The sequence below is a fragment of the Lottia gigantea genome (genome assembly GCF_000327385.1).
Source record: "Lottia gigantea unplaced genomic scaffold LOTGIsca_17, whole genome shotgun sequence".
NCBI lineage: Eukaryota > Metazoa > Mollusca > Gastropoda > Lottiidae > Lottia > Lottia gigantea.
The window spans coordinates 2157901-2175443 of NW_008708133.1; positions in this window are offsets into that span (position 1 = coordinate 2157901).

Sequence of the window (17543 nt, forward strand, 5' to 3'; positions counted from 1 at the left end):
ATGGGGACGAAAAGAAAGCTTGCTATCAAAAGTAAGTCCCAAAAATTTAAATTCCCGCACAATGGGAATGACAGCACCATCCAGCTTTAGTTCTGGATCTAGGTGCAATCCTCTTCGTTTACAGAAATGCATGCAGACGGTCTTGGATTTCGAAAACCTAAATCCATTGTCAGTTGCCCATTGCTGTAAGTTGTTTAAGCAAAGCTGCAACTGACGCTCAATCGTCTGCATATTTGTAGAGCCATAACACATCTGAAAGTCATCAACATACAGAGAGCCATCAACCCCCGTCTAAGGCACGACGTGATGGAATTAATTTTAATAGAGAACAGGGTAACGGATAATATGCTACCCTGTGGAACTCTATTATCCTGAGGAAAAGGATCTGAAAAAATGGAGCCAAGTCGAACCTTAAACGTCCTATCATGTAGGAAATTGGAGATGAATAATGGCAATCTTCCTCTGAGACCGAAGTCAAAGAGATCACGAAGAATGCCATATCTCCAAGTGGTGTCATAAGCCTTCTCCAAATCAAAGAATATGGCTACAAGATGTTTATTTTGGATGAAGGCATCCCTGACAAACGATTCAAATCTAACGAGATGATCAAGAGTGCTCCTTTGGGACCGAAATCCACATTGGAGGTTAGTAAGAAGATTGTTTGACTCAAGGTGCCAAACGAGTCTTCGATTGATCATTCGTTCCATGGTTTTACAAATGCAGCTGGTTAATGCAATAGGGCGGTAATTAGTAGGATTCGTAGGATCTTTACCAGGTTTAGGAATGGGTACAATGGTAGCGATCCTCAAAGATGGAGGAAATACACCATCATCCCAAATCTGGTTGAATATACATAAAAGTTTTTTTAATGTTGGGTAAGGGAGATGCTTTAGTATCTGGTAATGGATATCATCAGGCCCAGTAGATGTTTAATGAGCCTGTTTCAAAGAAAACTTTAATTCCGAGATCGTAAATTTATCATTATAATATTCCTCGTTTTTTGATACAAAATTAAGTCTTTTCCTTTCTTACCGGAGTTTCACTCTCCGAAAAGCATCCGAGGAAAAGTTAGAGGAAGAATTATAAGAAAAATTATGGCCTAAGGAATTAGCAATATCTGGAAGAGTAGTGAGAGTTGAACCATCTACCTCTAAATGGTTCACAGATATTGTATCCGCTTTACCCTTGATCCTACGAATCCTATCCCAGACTGATTTGGAAGACGAATGACTGTTGATCCTTGAAACATACTCCTACCATGACGACCTCTTTGCTTGGCGGATAGTCCGCCTAGCTTTTGCCAGTGCAATGCGGAAAGAGGCCATGTTGTCAGCGGTAGAAGAACGTTCAATCAGTCGCAGAGCATGATTACGTTCTTTCAGCGCTGTCTTGCAGTCTTCGTTAAACCATGGTTTATTGAATCGTTTTGGAGTTGTCGAGGTTTTACAAATCGCCTGACCCGATACATCTTGTAAGATGGTGGTAAATAATTCCATCGGGTCTTCTGCCTCATCTAGATCATCTTCAGTAAAAGAAGAAATGCAAAGAGCCTCAAAGAGAGGCCAATTGTTTTTGGAGAGTTTCCATCTTTGTGGCCTGTCTACAGGTGAAGGACCATTATTCCGTAGAATTACAGGATAATGATCACTGTGGCAGAGATCGTCGTGGACACTCCAAGAAAAATCTTGGAACAAAGATGGAGAGCTAATTGTCAGATCTACATGACAAAAAGTTTGGTTTTTTGAGCAGAAATACGTAGGCGATTCGTCATTTAAGTTGCAAAGATCATTGTCATAAATGACCTCTGGTATTATCATCGGAGCTACCCCAGAAAGAATGGTGACCATTGAAATCTCCTAACAAAATGTAAGGAGAAGGAAGCTGGGCAACAAGGTCATCCAATTCTCTCGGGTTCAATGATAAGCTAGGTGGTAAGTAGATGGAACAAATGGTAATAGGCACGTGATATGATACTTTTTTTCTATTTTTATTTTTTGGATACGTTTTTCCAATTTCCACTTTGGGCAGTCCTTGGAAACGGCAACATGATTTCCATCGCAATTACAACAGCAAGGAGTATCACTACAATCCTTACTGTCTTGCCCGGACTTGCCACAACGTGCACATCGCAACGAACTTTTGCAAGTTCGAGTGCCATGCCCGAAGCGCTGACAGTTGAAACACCTGAGAGGGTTAGGAATATACGGTTAAACTTTTATATTAAGATAGCCTACTTTTATATCTGATGGTAGTTCGGGTCTGTCAAAGAGAAGTATGAATGTATTTGTAGGTATTAATTGGCCGTCACGACGGATAGAAATTTGATCAACATTCGTGACTCCAATATCTTTTAGTTCTTCCTTCATTTCCTCCGAAGAACAGCCACTAAGGTCAGGGTGCGTACAACACCCTTAGAGGAGTTCAGAGAAGAATGCGCAGAGACAGTGATAGGAATATTGACTAAAGATGTTGATTTTAATAATAATTCCGAGTGTATCTTACGGTGGCATTCGAGCAATAAAGAACCGTTACAAAGTTTTTTTAATGGATTTAGGCTCAGTGGCCAAACCAGTTATTCCTTTGGCAAATGATAGCAAATGGTGATAAAGATGCCAAAGACCTCTCAGGGTCACTACTGTTAATGACAAGAAACCGAGGCCAAGAATCACTAGACGAGCTAGATGATTCAGTAAATTCTGCCTCGGTTAGTCTACGTTTATTGTTTTTTTGTTTTGGATTTAATGTAGCCATGAAGAAAAGAAGAGGATTCATCTCCCGAAACCCCCGACCACCATGGACCACAACATCCGCACGGGCTGTGCGCGGGGCTCCAGCGCTGGCGCCCTAGGGGTAATCAGGAGATATACTTGAATAAAAATGAGGAATAGAAGTTCAGGATGGGGCATAGCAATTCCTTGAACTTATATTGTATTTTTACTCAATTGACCCAAGCCGCTGCTTCCGAGTCGGTGAAATTACTTGGAGTAAAGGGATATAAACTGTGTCGAGGAAATGTTTAATCTGTTCTGACCACCGACTCAGAGGCTCAGCACGACAAGCCGATTGACCAGTGTGGGCCACACTGGTCACCCGTCTAGGAATCCCCTGGCCCAAAGTGATGTATTGGGAAATATGTCACCCTCAACCACCAGGACTCCATTCAAAACCGACACGGGTCGCACCTCACGGCAAACGAGGAGCCCCAATTCAGTCACTTCTCAGACACGTAATGGGGGACGGTGGACCTATTCTTGACCAAGGTCCACTGGGGGATACCATGATCAGAATGAGTTTGGAAGAATGAAGGAGTTCAAGTAACTCACGCCACACCATCCAGGGCCGAATTTCACCGCCATGTCATTCAACCCGACAAGATCTAACGAAATATCAACAACCAAACCAGAATCATCCAATCTGAACCAATCCAACTACCAACTACTACCATGACCAACAACTACCTATTTTGCGATATCAGCATCCGCTGAAAGTGAATGTTAACTTGTCATCTACCACCACCATTTTGGTGTATGTACATCACCATTAAGAATGATAAAAAGTGTTTATCTAAACAATAGGAAGAAATCCTATTAACTTTGTCAAATTCAAAAACTATAATTGAACCTAAATGCAGATTGTTTTAACTTAATGGATAGATATATAATTAGAAGGAAACCCAAGACTCCATGCAATTTGATGGAAATTGGTTGGAATCCGATTATTTTCCATTAACATAATAAAGGAGATTAGCGTTGGAACCAACATGATGTAATAAGCAGAATGCTATAGAAAAAAGTCTCAGTTAGAAGTTCAAAAGTAACTGTAAATAATATATATGTTGATCTTAATATCAGGATAAGTGTCACACAGAAAGGATAAGATAGCTTTCCAGGCAAGGTAATATACGCCCACTGGCAGCTTTGATTTTGAACATAAATATTTAGCAGTACAGTAACAATCACCAGTATGAAATATTCAACCTTCAGTCATACACTTCTTTTGAACTCTTTAGTGCGATACTGAATAATATTGAGTATGAGTTCAATCTTTAGCTCATGAAAACTCAAGAAGGCAAATATTTAATCTTCAGGACTGAATAATAAAACCAAAATCCAGAAAGAATCATGCCTTTTAGTGTTTAAGAGCTAAATTTGAAAGCAGTTTCATGAACAAGGGCAATAACTCATACTGAAGATTTTTCAATTCTTCTGATTTTCAATAGGGTTCATCCTTGGGTGATTACGAACATTCACACCAAGTTTCATCAAAGTGATTATGTGCTAAAAATTGAACGCATTTTCAATGGCAAGGGCAATAACTCATACTAAATATTTTTTTAATTTTACTGATTTTCAATAGGGTTTATCCTTGGGTCATAACAAACACTCATGCCAAGAATTCGTCAAAATCCGTCAAGAATTGTCCCTGCTAGAATGTTTACAAGCTAAAATTTTAACGCGTTTTCAAGAACAAGGGCAATAACTCATACTAAATATTTTTCAATTTTTCTGTTTTTCAATATGGTTTATCCATGGGTGATAACCAACACACATGCCAAGTTTCATCAAAATCCGTCAAGAATTGTGCCTTCTAGAATGTTTACGAACTAAAAATTGAACGCATTTTCAAGAACAAGGGCAATAACTCATACTAAATATTTTTCAATTTTTCTGATTTTCGATAGGGTTTATCCTTGGGCGATATCGAACACTGAAACCTAGTTTCATAAAAATCCGTCATGATTTGCACCTTCTAGAGTGTTTACGAGCATTCCAAGAACAAGGGCAATAACTCATAGTAAATATTTTTCGATTCGTCTAATTTTCAATAGAGTTCATCCTTGGGTGATTACAAACACTCATACCGAAATCAGTCAAGAATTGTGCCTTGTAGAGTGTTTACGAGCAATTGTGGATGGACGGACGGATTGGCTGACGAACTGAATGAGGTGACGACAATATACGCCCCCCCATTTCATGTGGGCGTATAAAAATGACTTGGTATTTAGTGGTGTGGGTGGCTGATATACAATATAAACTAATAGGCTAAATCGACCAAAATAAAACTAATTAAAAATCAAATTAAGTCTAATGACTCTACTTTAATATGTCTTGAGCCAATAATGCCTGAAGATATTCTGTAGATCTTACAATTCTCATATCATGCTACTGAAGCCATTAAATGACATCATCATCACAGCTACATTCAACCCTACCAGATGGTTTACTGGCAAAATAAACCCGAGCAGCTAGTAAACCAGCCGTTACTAAGTGATGTCACACAGCGTTAACATCATACGCTTTTTCTCATATTACTTGGAGTTCAGGGTATGTGACTTTTACACTCAGGGTTCAAAAGGTTAAGCTATATTCATTGCAGTTTGAGAGACAAAATAACACTATATAATGTGATAAGTTAATTTCAAATTTTACCTTGATGATCTGCAAATCAAAAGATAGCTTGCCAGGCAAGGTAATATAAGCCCACTGGCAGCTTTGATTTTGAACATAAATATTTAGCAGTACAGTAACAATCACCAGTATGAAATATTCAACCTTCAGTCATACACTTCTTTTGAACTCTTTAGGGTGATACTGAATAATATTGAGTATGAATTATTGTTCTTGAAAATGTGTTCAATCTTTAGCTCGTGAAAACACTAGAAGACAAATATTCAATCTTCAACGCGGTAATGAATAATAAAAAAAGTTTCTTCAAAATTCGGCAAGAATCATGCCTTCTAGAGTTTATACAAGCTTAAAATTGAACGCGTTTTCAAGAACAAGGGCAATAACTAATACTAAATATTTTTCATTGCAGGGCGTTCGTTTGCATTGTTTTCTAACTGTTTATTTATTTTTTTTTTTCTTCATCCCGGGAGCTTAGTTCTCGGAAACGGCAACGGGTACGGCAAAACGGATTTCACCATGTTTTCTAACCTGTGGAGTATGGTGGAATGGATGTAAAACGAAAATTTTCTGAGCAACATGAAGCGACGTTAGCAACAAACAGAAAGTCGCCTATAGAGGGCATGTTTATCAGCCGATTTTGATAGGGTTTCTTTCATTGTATTTCTTGTAACAAAGGACAAATGATAGCAGTTAAAAATTTTCGATTTTCGAAAATTCGTTGCATACTTTTTTTTGCCGAAATTAATCGAAAAATACTATTTCGGTTGTTATTTGGCGGATTGACTTGAAACTTACATGGTGTAGACCACCAGCAAAGTGGAATAAAAGCACACATTCAAAATTTTTTCGTAACTTCCGGTTTCGATGTTAGTACTTCCGGTGGTGTCACTTCCGGTGGAATTGATTCATGTCAAAATTAACATATGCATTATATTACCAGCCTTAATACAAACCTTTTAAACTAAAAAAAATCGTACCGGAAGTAACATGTTTGTCACCATATTGGTTTGCCTCATTTTTGCCCAAATCGATTCCCAGAATTCATTTTTAATCCGATTTGCGTAACGTTTGTCAAACGATCTGTTTAATGTTTGTCTACAAATGATAGGAAGCATAATTTTGATTTTCGGTTTTGCCTTTTTTGTACAACCGGATTGTTTTTTTCAAAGTTTGAAGGCGTATATCTCATGACCTTGACCTTTGATGACCTTCATATTTACTGTGATGATAATTTGTGACCTTGTCTATCTGATGATCTTTTGACCTTTGGGGTCAGATACCTATTTTCGATTTTACAGGGGTCTAAATATGGACCATTTTGAGCCTTTAAAGCGCTATATCTCGGTCCCTAAAAGAGATATGGCAATAATTCTTTCGATTTTGTAATGTAGAGATTCTTAGCTTTCCATAGTTATATAACATGCATACCTTTCATGCAAATTCAAAACTCCATTCACTTAACATGGGGTTATTATTAGATAAATCGACTAATTAGATTAACCTGGCTGTCAACCCCAATAGAAATCAAAGTTTAAGTTGTTTTAAAGACACCCTCCCTTTTATATTTCTTATCCGATTTTCATCAAACTTGGTATGTATGTGTATAATCCAATTCTAAATTTGATGGAAATATTGAATTTTTGTTGTGCGCATGCACATTACCAACTTTCTTATTTCTCATTTGATTTTCATCAAACTTGGAATGTATGTGTATAATTAAATTCTTAATTTGATGGAATTACCGAATTTGCGTAGTGCGCATGCGCATTACCAACTTTCTTATTTCTTATCTGATTTTCATCAAACTTGGCATGTATGTCTATAAATCAGTTCTAAATTTGATGGAAATATTGAATTTTCTTTGTGCGCGTGCACATTACCAACTTTCTTATTTCTTATCCGAATTTCACCTAACTTGGTATGTATGTGTATAATCCAATTCTAAATTTGATGGAAATATTGAATTTTTGTTGTGCGCATGCGCATTATCAACTTTCTTATTTCTTATCCGAATTTCACCTAACTTGGTATGTATGTGTATAATCCAATTCTAAATTTGATGGAAATATTGAATTTTTGTTGTGCGCATGCGCATTATCAACTTTCTTATTTCTTATCCGAATTTAACCAAACTTGCTAGGTATGTGCATAATCCAATTATAAATTAGATAGAAATATTGAATTTTGTTGTGCGCATGCGCATTGCCTAGCTCCAGGCACTTTTGCATGTTTGCATTTAGAGATGCAGAAAAGTATTTACATCAATGTAATTGCAATAGACCGTCTTCGTATGTACCTGAATGTTGTAACACGCCCTGCATCAGTACTGTTATTAGAACTGTTCTAGTTTTTCTTTTTTTCAATACGGTTTATCCTTGGGCGATTACAAACACTCATACCAAGTTTCATCAAAATCCATCATGAATTGCACTTTCTAGAGTGTTGACGGGCGTTTTAAGAACAAGGGCAATAACTCATAGTAAATATTTTTCGATTCGTCTGATTTTCAATAGGGTTCTTTCTTGGGTGATTACAAACAAAAATACCAAGATTCGTTCGAAATCAGTCAAGAATTGTGCCTTGTAGAGTGTTTACGAGCAATTGTGGACGGACAGACGGACGTGGGTGATGGCAATATACGCCCCCCATTTCATGTGGTCATTCCAAAAAGAAAAAACAGGCAGCAATAACCAATCACAGAAGACTTTTTGATGGGATAGCCAATACCACTAGTAGTACAGCGATTCATTTGATGTATACTGAACTTGGTGTAATAAATAATAACACTTGACATCAAATACCATCCTTTAATACCCAACGTTTCGTCAAATAAGTTTTGACTTCATCAGGGGAAGAAACAAACTACATGAGTGTTTGTTATCACCAAAGGATAAACCCTATTGAAAATCCGAAAATTTGAAAAATAATTAGTATGAGTTATTGCCCTTGCTATTGGAACCCGTTCAATTTTTAGCTCGTAATCACACTAGAAGGCACAATTGTTGACAGATTTTGATGAAACTTGATGTGAATGTTCGTTATCACCCAAGAATGAACCCTATTGAAAATCAGAAGAATTGAAAAATATTTAGTGTGAGTTATTGCCCTTGTTCTGGAAAACGCTTTCAAATTTAGCTCTTAAACACTAAAAGGCATGATTCTTACTGGATTTTGACAAAACTTGGTTTCATTATTCAGTCCAGTGCTGAAGATTGAATATTTGCCTTCTAGAGTTTTCACGAGCTAAAAATTGATCAATATTATTTAGTTTCGCCCTAAAGAGTTCAAAAGAAGTGTATGACTGAAGGTTGAATATTAGCCTGGCAAGCTATCTTATAAGACTTAGTCGTTTTGTGCAGCTGGGCACGATGTGGCAAGTTGGGCAATGCGGCAAAACGAACCCACCCACGTGACAGAGCTATTCAAAGTAAAAAATCATGATTTCAGAATGGCTATAGAACCTGAAGTGAAGGCTGCAGAACAAAAAATAGCGATGCCATCGTAATACGCCCACATTTGTAATGGAAGCTAATTTGTCTGGTAGGTTGACAAGAGTTATCAGTAAATGAATGTTTCTGAGAGTGAAATTTTCATATTTCATGGGTTTTGTTTATAGCTTATTCAAGTGAGATTAATTTAACGTGTCTAGTTTCATTTAATCCATGTAGAAGTGAATCTTTTGAGTGGCAGCAAGTGGCAAATCTTTGTGTTAAGACAGTTATAAATTTACGGACAGACAGACAGACAGGGGCGATGGCTATATAAGGTTTATCCTTGGGTGATTACAAACACTCACACCAATTTTCGTCAAAATCCATCAAGAAACCAGCTCTCTATCATGTCCACAAACAATTCAAGAACAAGAGCAATAACTCATAGTAAATATTTTTCGATTCGTCTGATTTTCAATAGGGTTTATCCTTGGGTGATAACAAACACTCACACCAAGATTCGTCAAAATCCATCAAGAAACCAGCTTTCTATCGTGTCCACAAACAATTCAAGAACAAGGGCAATAACTCATAGTAAATATTTTTCGATTCGTCTGATTTTCAATAGGGTTCATCCTTGGGTGATTACTAACACTCACACCACAAGAAACCACAAACAATTGTGGCTATATACGCCCACACAGGGAACATGTATGGATAGATCTTGCCATGGGCAACAACTTTTGTTCTGGTCAAAAGGTCAACAAAGGTTTCATAAAAGAGATATGAGCCTAAAATATTATGAAAATTGCTGTTTTTCAGACGGCCGTAAAAGCGGAAATATACTTGGAAATCAAAGATCAAAATATTAGTGGACAGATCAATAACTTTTGACCTTGCAAAGGTCAAGGTCATCCAAGTAAAGGTCAAAACCCAATCTTTTATTTTGAAATATAAAACCCAGAAAACCGTGTCTTTATCAGAAACTGGTGAAGGAGGTGTCCTATTTTGATGCAAAGTTTAAAGGTTGACAAATACAACTATAACTACACATAGTTATAAAGATAGCTTGCCAGGCCATATAAATGATAACACCATGTTTCATTAAAATCAATTGAAAACTGTAATCTCTATTGTGTTCACAAACAAATTTTGATGTGTTTTTCGTAAGTCAAAGGCAATAACTCAAAAACCATTCATCGAAAGATCATCAAATTCGAACTAGACCAAGATCTCATCAATATAAATGATCACACCAAATTTCATTAAAATAAGTTAAAAACTGTAGTCTTTATTGTGTTCACAAACAAATTATGAAGTGTTTTTCCTAAGTCAAGGGCAATAAGTCAAAAAACTGTTCATCAAAGATCGTCAATTTCGAACTTGACCATGAACTCATCAATATAAATGATCACACTAAATTTCATTAAAATCAGTTGAAGACTGTAGTCTCTTTTGTGTTCACAAACAAATTTTGATGCGTTTTACCTAAGTCAAGGGCAATAACTCAAAAACCGCTCATCGAAAGATCGTCAACTTTGAACTTGACAAAGATCTCATTAATATAAATCATCACACCAAATTTCATTAGTTGAAAACTGTAGTCTCTATTGTGTTCACAAAAAATGTTGACGGACCAATGGACCGACGGCAATATATGTCCACATTTTTATGTGGGCGTATAAACAAATAAATTTCTAAAAAAAAAACATCTAGATTAATATTAATATGTATTAACAACACTCATACATTCTATAATGAATATCTATATAACAAAGAATGGAATCCAAGGTATAAGTTAATGGCAGATAAATAAGGATTGTAATCTTCTTTCCATATGGAAATGTTACAACAGTATTGAAGAGACAGATAGCGAAACCTGGAATAAAAATCTGCACAAACAAGACAATTCAAAATCTTGTCCAAAATCTTGTCCAAAATATGGCAAAATGGAGAGTAAAAGTTTTATAGCAGTGAACTCATTTAAAGAGAAGTACCATCAGGTGCTCCAAAACAAGTAAGCCTGGTCAGCTTCGCGTGAGACACCCCCCACTGCGACATGTACGTCATAACTATTTGCATCGGCTTATTTATTCAGAACATGACAGATAATTTTAATCACAAATTGTTTAAACTTGACAGAAGAACAACTGTTAACACAAAATTGCAAAATAGCAAGTTGGCCTTTATTTCTATGACAATCACAGGCTGTGATTCACAGCATCTAAACTTCATTCATTTAATACAATTACAACACTGTGTGGTCCTTTAATGTTTACTGAAATTTGCAACCTTTACACCCCTAATGTCAACGTCAGTCTATGAAGGTTCATGTAAATAAAGCAATATCTGATAATAGATGGCAAAATTTAAATGCTATGTGTGACTGAATGAACGGAAATGTTTATCTTTAACCATTGATTACTCATAATTATCATATAATATTTAAATCAATATGGCTATTAAAATATCTATTAAGACTTAATTATACCACACTATCAATTTCCTATCTATATTCACTATGCCAATATAGGAAAACAGATAACAAAGCGCAGAGATAGCCTTACCTCTATTGTTAAGGGACATTATATCATGGCAACAACATATTATAAGCAAGAACCAGAGATATAAATTGCCAGAAGCTATTTAGAAAGATGGTGTAAAATCTTGGAATATGGCTAATGATTTGGAAGATATTTCTATCTCTCAATCATGCACAGTAATAGACATTTTACACTGAAAAATACCAAATTCTTGAGATTTCTAAAATGTGAAAATAAATGGTAAAGAATAGAAGAAAATGAAATAATTACCGATAAGCTGTAGTGTATTGTGAGCTACATTACTAAATCAGATGAAAGCAGACAGATATAAGATTATTGATTTTTACTCTAGGTTTTAACCGGAAGTGAATTTTAGAGGTCATCTCAAATGTTTCTTCTTGACCATAACATCAAATTCATGTTTTTTTTTTTGATATCTTTCATATTTGTCCATTTACTTGTTCTGATAATTTCACTGAACATTAAACTCTTTCCTGAATATCAAGCATCACCTTATCCTAATTCTGAAGGGCTGCTTATTATTCACAGCTTAAGGCTCAAGAAATACAACCTTCCTAAATTGTGCATTTTAAGAGAAATGTACGTTCTTTGAATTTTTTTTAATAAAAATAACCATTTCTGAAGTACAAGAATCTATGAAAGCTGTAAAACATTCTTGGTTTTCCACTTCTTCTTCTTGGAAGTAGTATTCCTTGTTAATAAACTATTTATTTGCCTATAACTTTTTTAACATAAGTTCTGTTTTATGCAATTTTCACCATAAATAAACTTTAAATTTTTAACTCTTCTTTTTAAAAATATAAAGAGATATTTCAAAATATCAGTGCATACTTGCTTGAAAAACGGTAGCCAATCAAAAACCGTAGGTCCAGGGTCATCTTGGTTGCATGTATTTTCGCATACTTGCATCTAGGAGGAAAACGCGTCGATCAGGTCAGAAACTTCTGTGATTTGTCTTCAGCCATGGTCAAGACTCAATCTGATCCAAAAAAGGGGACAAAACAAAAGACATTGGATGTGATTCAGGTCAACTATCAATTTTATCAATTGATTCAACAGGGACAATGGTGTCTAGATCAGGCTGAATGAAAAAAAACCAATCTTTGTGCTGGGGGTATCATGGTGAATTCCTCTCTGAATTTTTACCAGATCCAATATTTCTCATATTTACTCAAAACTTTCTCGACAGTCATTTATAAAAGATAGCTTGCCAGGCAAGGTAACATACGCCCACTACCAGCTGTCAGAAATGATAACCAAATCTTTAGTGGCTTAATAATGAATTTTCAAATAATCTTAAAAGTCAAGGCAAAAACCTGAAACAGTTTATAAAATTATCATCAAATTCAAACATGAACAATGTCTCATCGCTGTACACACAGGGGCAATAACTGAAACTGACGATTATTACCAATTTGTAACTTGACTGAGATCTCATCATGCATATCTAGTTTCATAGAGTTGGATAAAAACTGTAGTCTCAATCGTGCCTGCAAGCCGAATTTGACAAGTTTTAACTAAATGAAATGAATGGAGTTTTAAGTGTCCTACTTTTCTGCACCATGTGCGCTTATGAAGACGGGACGTTTTAACTAAGTCAATAACATCGAAACCCTTCATCCCATTGTTTCTAATTACGAACTCGAGTGAGATCTCATCAATATGTACATGCATAACTAGTTTATTCATAAAACTAGTTTATTCGGATAAAAACTGTAGCCTCTATCGTGCCTACACGAAATGTGAACGAACGGACTGACGGACAGGGGCGACGGCAATATACGTTCACATTTCCATCGATGCCATCGTAATATGCCCACATTTGTTCTGGAGGTTGACAAGAGTTATCAGTAAATGAATGTTTCTGAGAGTGAAATTTGCATATTTCATGGGTTTTGTTTACAGCTTATTTATTCAATTGGGATTAATTTAACATGTCAAGTTTCATTTAATCCATATAGAATTGAATCTTTTAAGTGGCAGCAAATCTTTGGACGGACGGACAGAGAGGGGTGCCAACAATATACGTCCACATAGAGAGATGTGGGCGTGTAAAAATATATAATATTAGTTTGCAAATGGACAAATGGAAAATAATGAAAAAATAACCACAGATATTTGATATAAATTCAACTCTTTTGATGAAAACAACTCACTGTCTCTACCGCTTCCTACTATATAACTTAATTTAATCAATTGATTTTTCACTATCAACTTGTTGAGAGAAGGTTGGAAACACTTCACTCACAACTGACAATGTTTAAATATAATCTAAGTGAAATGAGGAAATAGACGGAATGAATAATTATAATAAAAAAATCCTGGATTATAACATAGATAGGCATACTCTCCTATAACATTATTACATGTCAATACAAAAATACTGACTATGTTAAAGGACATGGTTTTGCTTTCTTTGGGGTTAATTTAGGTCTTGAATATATGTAAATACTCTTCATAAGTACTAGAACTACACGAATAATTCTGTAAGCTTACACATGTGGATTTGAAAGCTCAAATTTCGAGCTGTGAACACTACTAATAACTTGGCTAAAATATTCCTGTTATACGATTGGTCAAACAGATGGCAAATCTGTCATTTAAATAGATGGTTGAACAATCAATTCATGCTGCTTGAAGAAACAAACAGTACAATAATGATAATAATGTGAAAGCATAACTCTCTTTTTAGACTCCACCACCACATCAACAGTAAATGAAATGAAATTAATGGAGTTTCATGTCCTACTGTTCTCCACCAAATTGGTCTAGTGAAAACTGGTAATACCATGCAGTGCAATGAGGGTAATTTTACCAAGACATAGTATAAGCCTACTCTTTTTATATTTCAACTTTCGGGGTAATGCACAGCCTGTAGCACATGGGGCTTAGGTCTATTGTCCCACTTACATGTCAGTCCCTTTGACCTGCATCACTAACAGTGAGAAACCAGGTAAAAAAATTCAAATGTGTTATCAAAAGCCCATGCAAAGATTAAACCCTGGATCTTCAGTGACCTTCCAAAGTTAATAAATTATTCAAGATAAAAAATAAAAAAGAATATCAGGTTTGTGATAATGCCTGAGTACTCTGGTACAAATTTCCATTGTTGATAAACAAATACTACACCCTTTATCCAAAGATTCAAACAGATTGAGATTTTGACATTACTGGTCATGACCACTGTACTGTCACTGATAGCATATTAATTACATGTCAGATTATGAGTTAACATAGTAATGTGAACAAGGCAAAGAGCCTTAGCAATTCTGGACATTAAACAGAGAATCAGTCTACAGGCTTAAAGTAATCAGACGAAGTCTGCATTAAGAACATGTTTTCCCTTTAGCCAATAACCATTAGATATTCATTTTTGAGTGTTCATTTAGAAAACTGGTATATAATATCTGAATAGCACTGGTGTAATCAATCATTATTCTACATTTATTTATGTTTTATATATGGATTGTTAATTTAGTAGGTCTGACTTCCTTCTTTGATGCAAGTAAACTCAGTGTTATGCCATTTTCAATAGGGTTCATCCGTGGGTGATAATAAACAATTTCACCAAGTTCGGTCAAAAATGGACAGACGAACATGATCATGCCAATATCTCATGTGGGCGTAGAAAAATAATAAAATAATACTACAATAGTGATCTACATTACTATACCAATTGTTATACAACATCAAACAAAATTGATTAAGCACAAAAAAAAACTCACACAAACCCACACAGCAACATATTATAAAGACAGCTATAAAGCCACTCTAATCCTTATCAATATGCATTTTCTAATGGGGTAATATAATTACATTAAAAAAAATGAATATCTCTCTATTGCATTGCCTGTTGATATAAGAAGTCAATAAAAAAAATATTGTGAAAATCAAACTCTTTTGAGATTTCCTCCATAAGCTTCTAAAAAGAAAAGTCTCTTACCTGTTCACAAGCCAAAATTCAATAGGTCTTATCAGGTATCAGTTTGTCCAAATCAAATCAAAAGTATTGACAAGCAGTTGTTGATAGACAAACAACCAGAGTGACAAGCAAGGTGAGCATATAAAAACCATGGTATTTTGTTCAATTTCAATATTTACACCTACCAATTAACTTACTAACTAAATGCAACAATTTTCTTAGATCTAATATCAGCACAATTGAAAATCTTCATCACCTTGGGATAATCTACAGCAAGACCTAATCTAGCTGGCAAACACTGACATCATATACTTCAGTGTAATTTTTCCTGATTCCATTAAGAACCAGTCCTGTCATTTCAACATTAGCACAAATGCCCGTAATATTTACATTAGGTAATCAATGTCTTTGTTTTAATGTCATACAAATATGTGACTTCATTTCAAACATATAATGCATTTAAAGGGATAAATGCACCATGATTTTGACCAATCGTACCTTAATCTCAGAAATCTCGAAATTGGAGCCTTCGAATCGATGTGTATCCAGATTTATCAACTTTTGAAAGTTAAAAGGAAATAATAAATGAAACACTGATAGTTTGAGATATTTTAGAAATAATTATGGGAGTTTTGTATATTTCTAGTACTTCTGACCTAAATCTATCCCTGAAAATGGCGCATGTGTCCCTTTAACACAAATATTACATAAGCTAAAAAACAAAACAAAACAAAAAGTGAAATAAGAAGGAAAGAAAATAAATCTTAAATAAAATTGTGATTACTAATATTTGCAACTGAGGCTAAAATTACATATTGGGACAGGAATGTTTTACATGCACAATAAAATGTTTTTGGTGTTCTATTGAAGTAAAACAACAAGAAAACATAATACAGGACATATACCTGTTTCATTTGAATTCCAAACATTCTCTTCCCGGCAATGGCAAACTGAAAAAATGTTGAATGGTAAATGTGTTGAAATCTCTTTCATTCAATTCTAAAGTATTGTAGCAATAACACATTCAGATGTATGCATAGAACTGGTCTCTTGATTACATAGTGACTTGTGGGAGCGATATGACAGCTTCATGGGGTTTGCTACCACATTATATTGGTCTTTGTTTTCAAAAACAGGTTCTACATGACATCCATTCAATTGGTTAAAATAATAGGAACAGGACGCCGGTATAAAAATTGTTAGATTACAATGGAGATGAAATAATTAACAGAAAACAAAATTGGTATCTTATTTTAATTACATTGCTAATTCCTCTGACAGCTCGTACATTGTGTACATGTCCATCAACTAAGTTTATGATATGGAAGCTAGGTCAGGAGCGTAGTTTCACTTCAACAGTTTTGTTTAATTTAACCAAACACGCATCAGCTAGTCATATGAATTACTTCTAAAACTGTAGCTTTACGAGTTTTCTTCAGCAAAGAGAAATGAATCTTCAGGTCATTGCTCCATGAAGACATATGGTAATTATGGTATGAGTATTTGACTTTAACCAAAAACTTTCCGCTTTCAAATTTACAAATTTTCTTTTCCTACAGGAATTTAAATCAATTCAAAGTAGTGGAAAATTTTAACTTGAGCATTGTTCACATTAATTACTAGATTATAATTCTTTTCTAGATGTTATTACTTAATCTACAATCTCTTTGTATTTAATCTTGGTCTGTTTAATTCAATCATCTATAATCCTGAACTAATCCCATTGAACAGTTCACATCGAAGTGAAAATTACTTACAGCTAATAATTGTTTGAGTATTGTTCAAAAGTGGCAATGTTCTGAGTCGGAAAAAAATGATCTGAGTGAAAAGTGGTCAGAGTATGCTATGAAATGTGGACCGAGTGTGTTATTAAAATTAAAAAGAAAGTTAAGAGAATAATCTGTTTTTTTTTTTCGAACCTTATGAATTGTTGGTTGGAGTCTAAAAAAAAAGTGGTCTGTGTTTTGAAAAGAGGTTGATTTCCTAACAGGTCCAAATTATAAATAAAAAGAAAAGCAGTGCGGGACAACAGATTAAAATATTTCGTTTCATGTGAAACAAATGGCCATTCCAGATTTTATCAGAAACCTTTAGTTTCGTTTTACAAGTCGTTTTTGTGCAGTTGGGCATGATGCAGCAAGTTGGGCAATGCGGCAAAATGAACCCACCGTGCATAATGCGCTTACTTATTACAAGTCTTTCCATATCATAAAGTGGC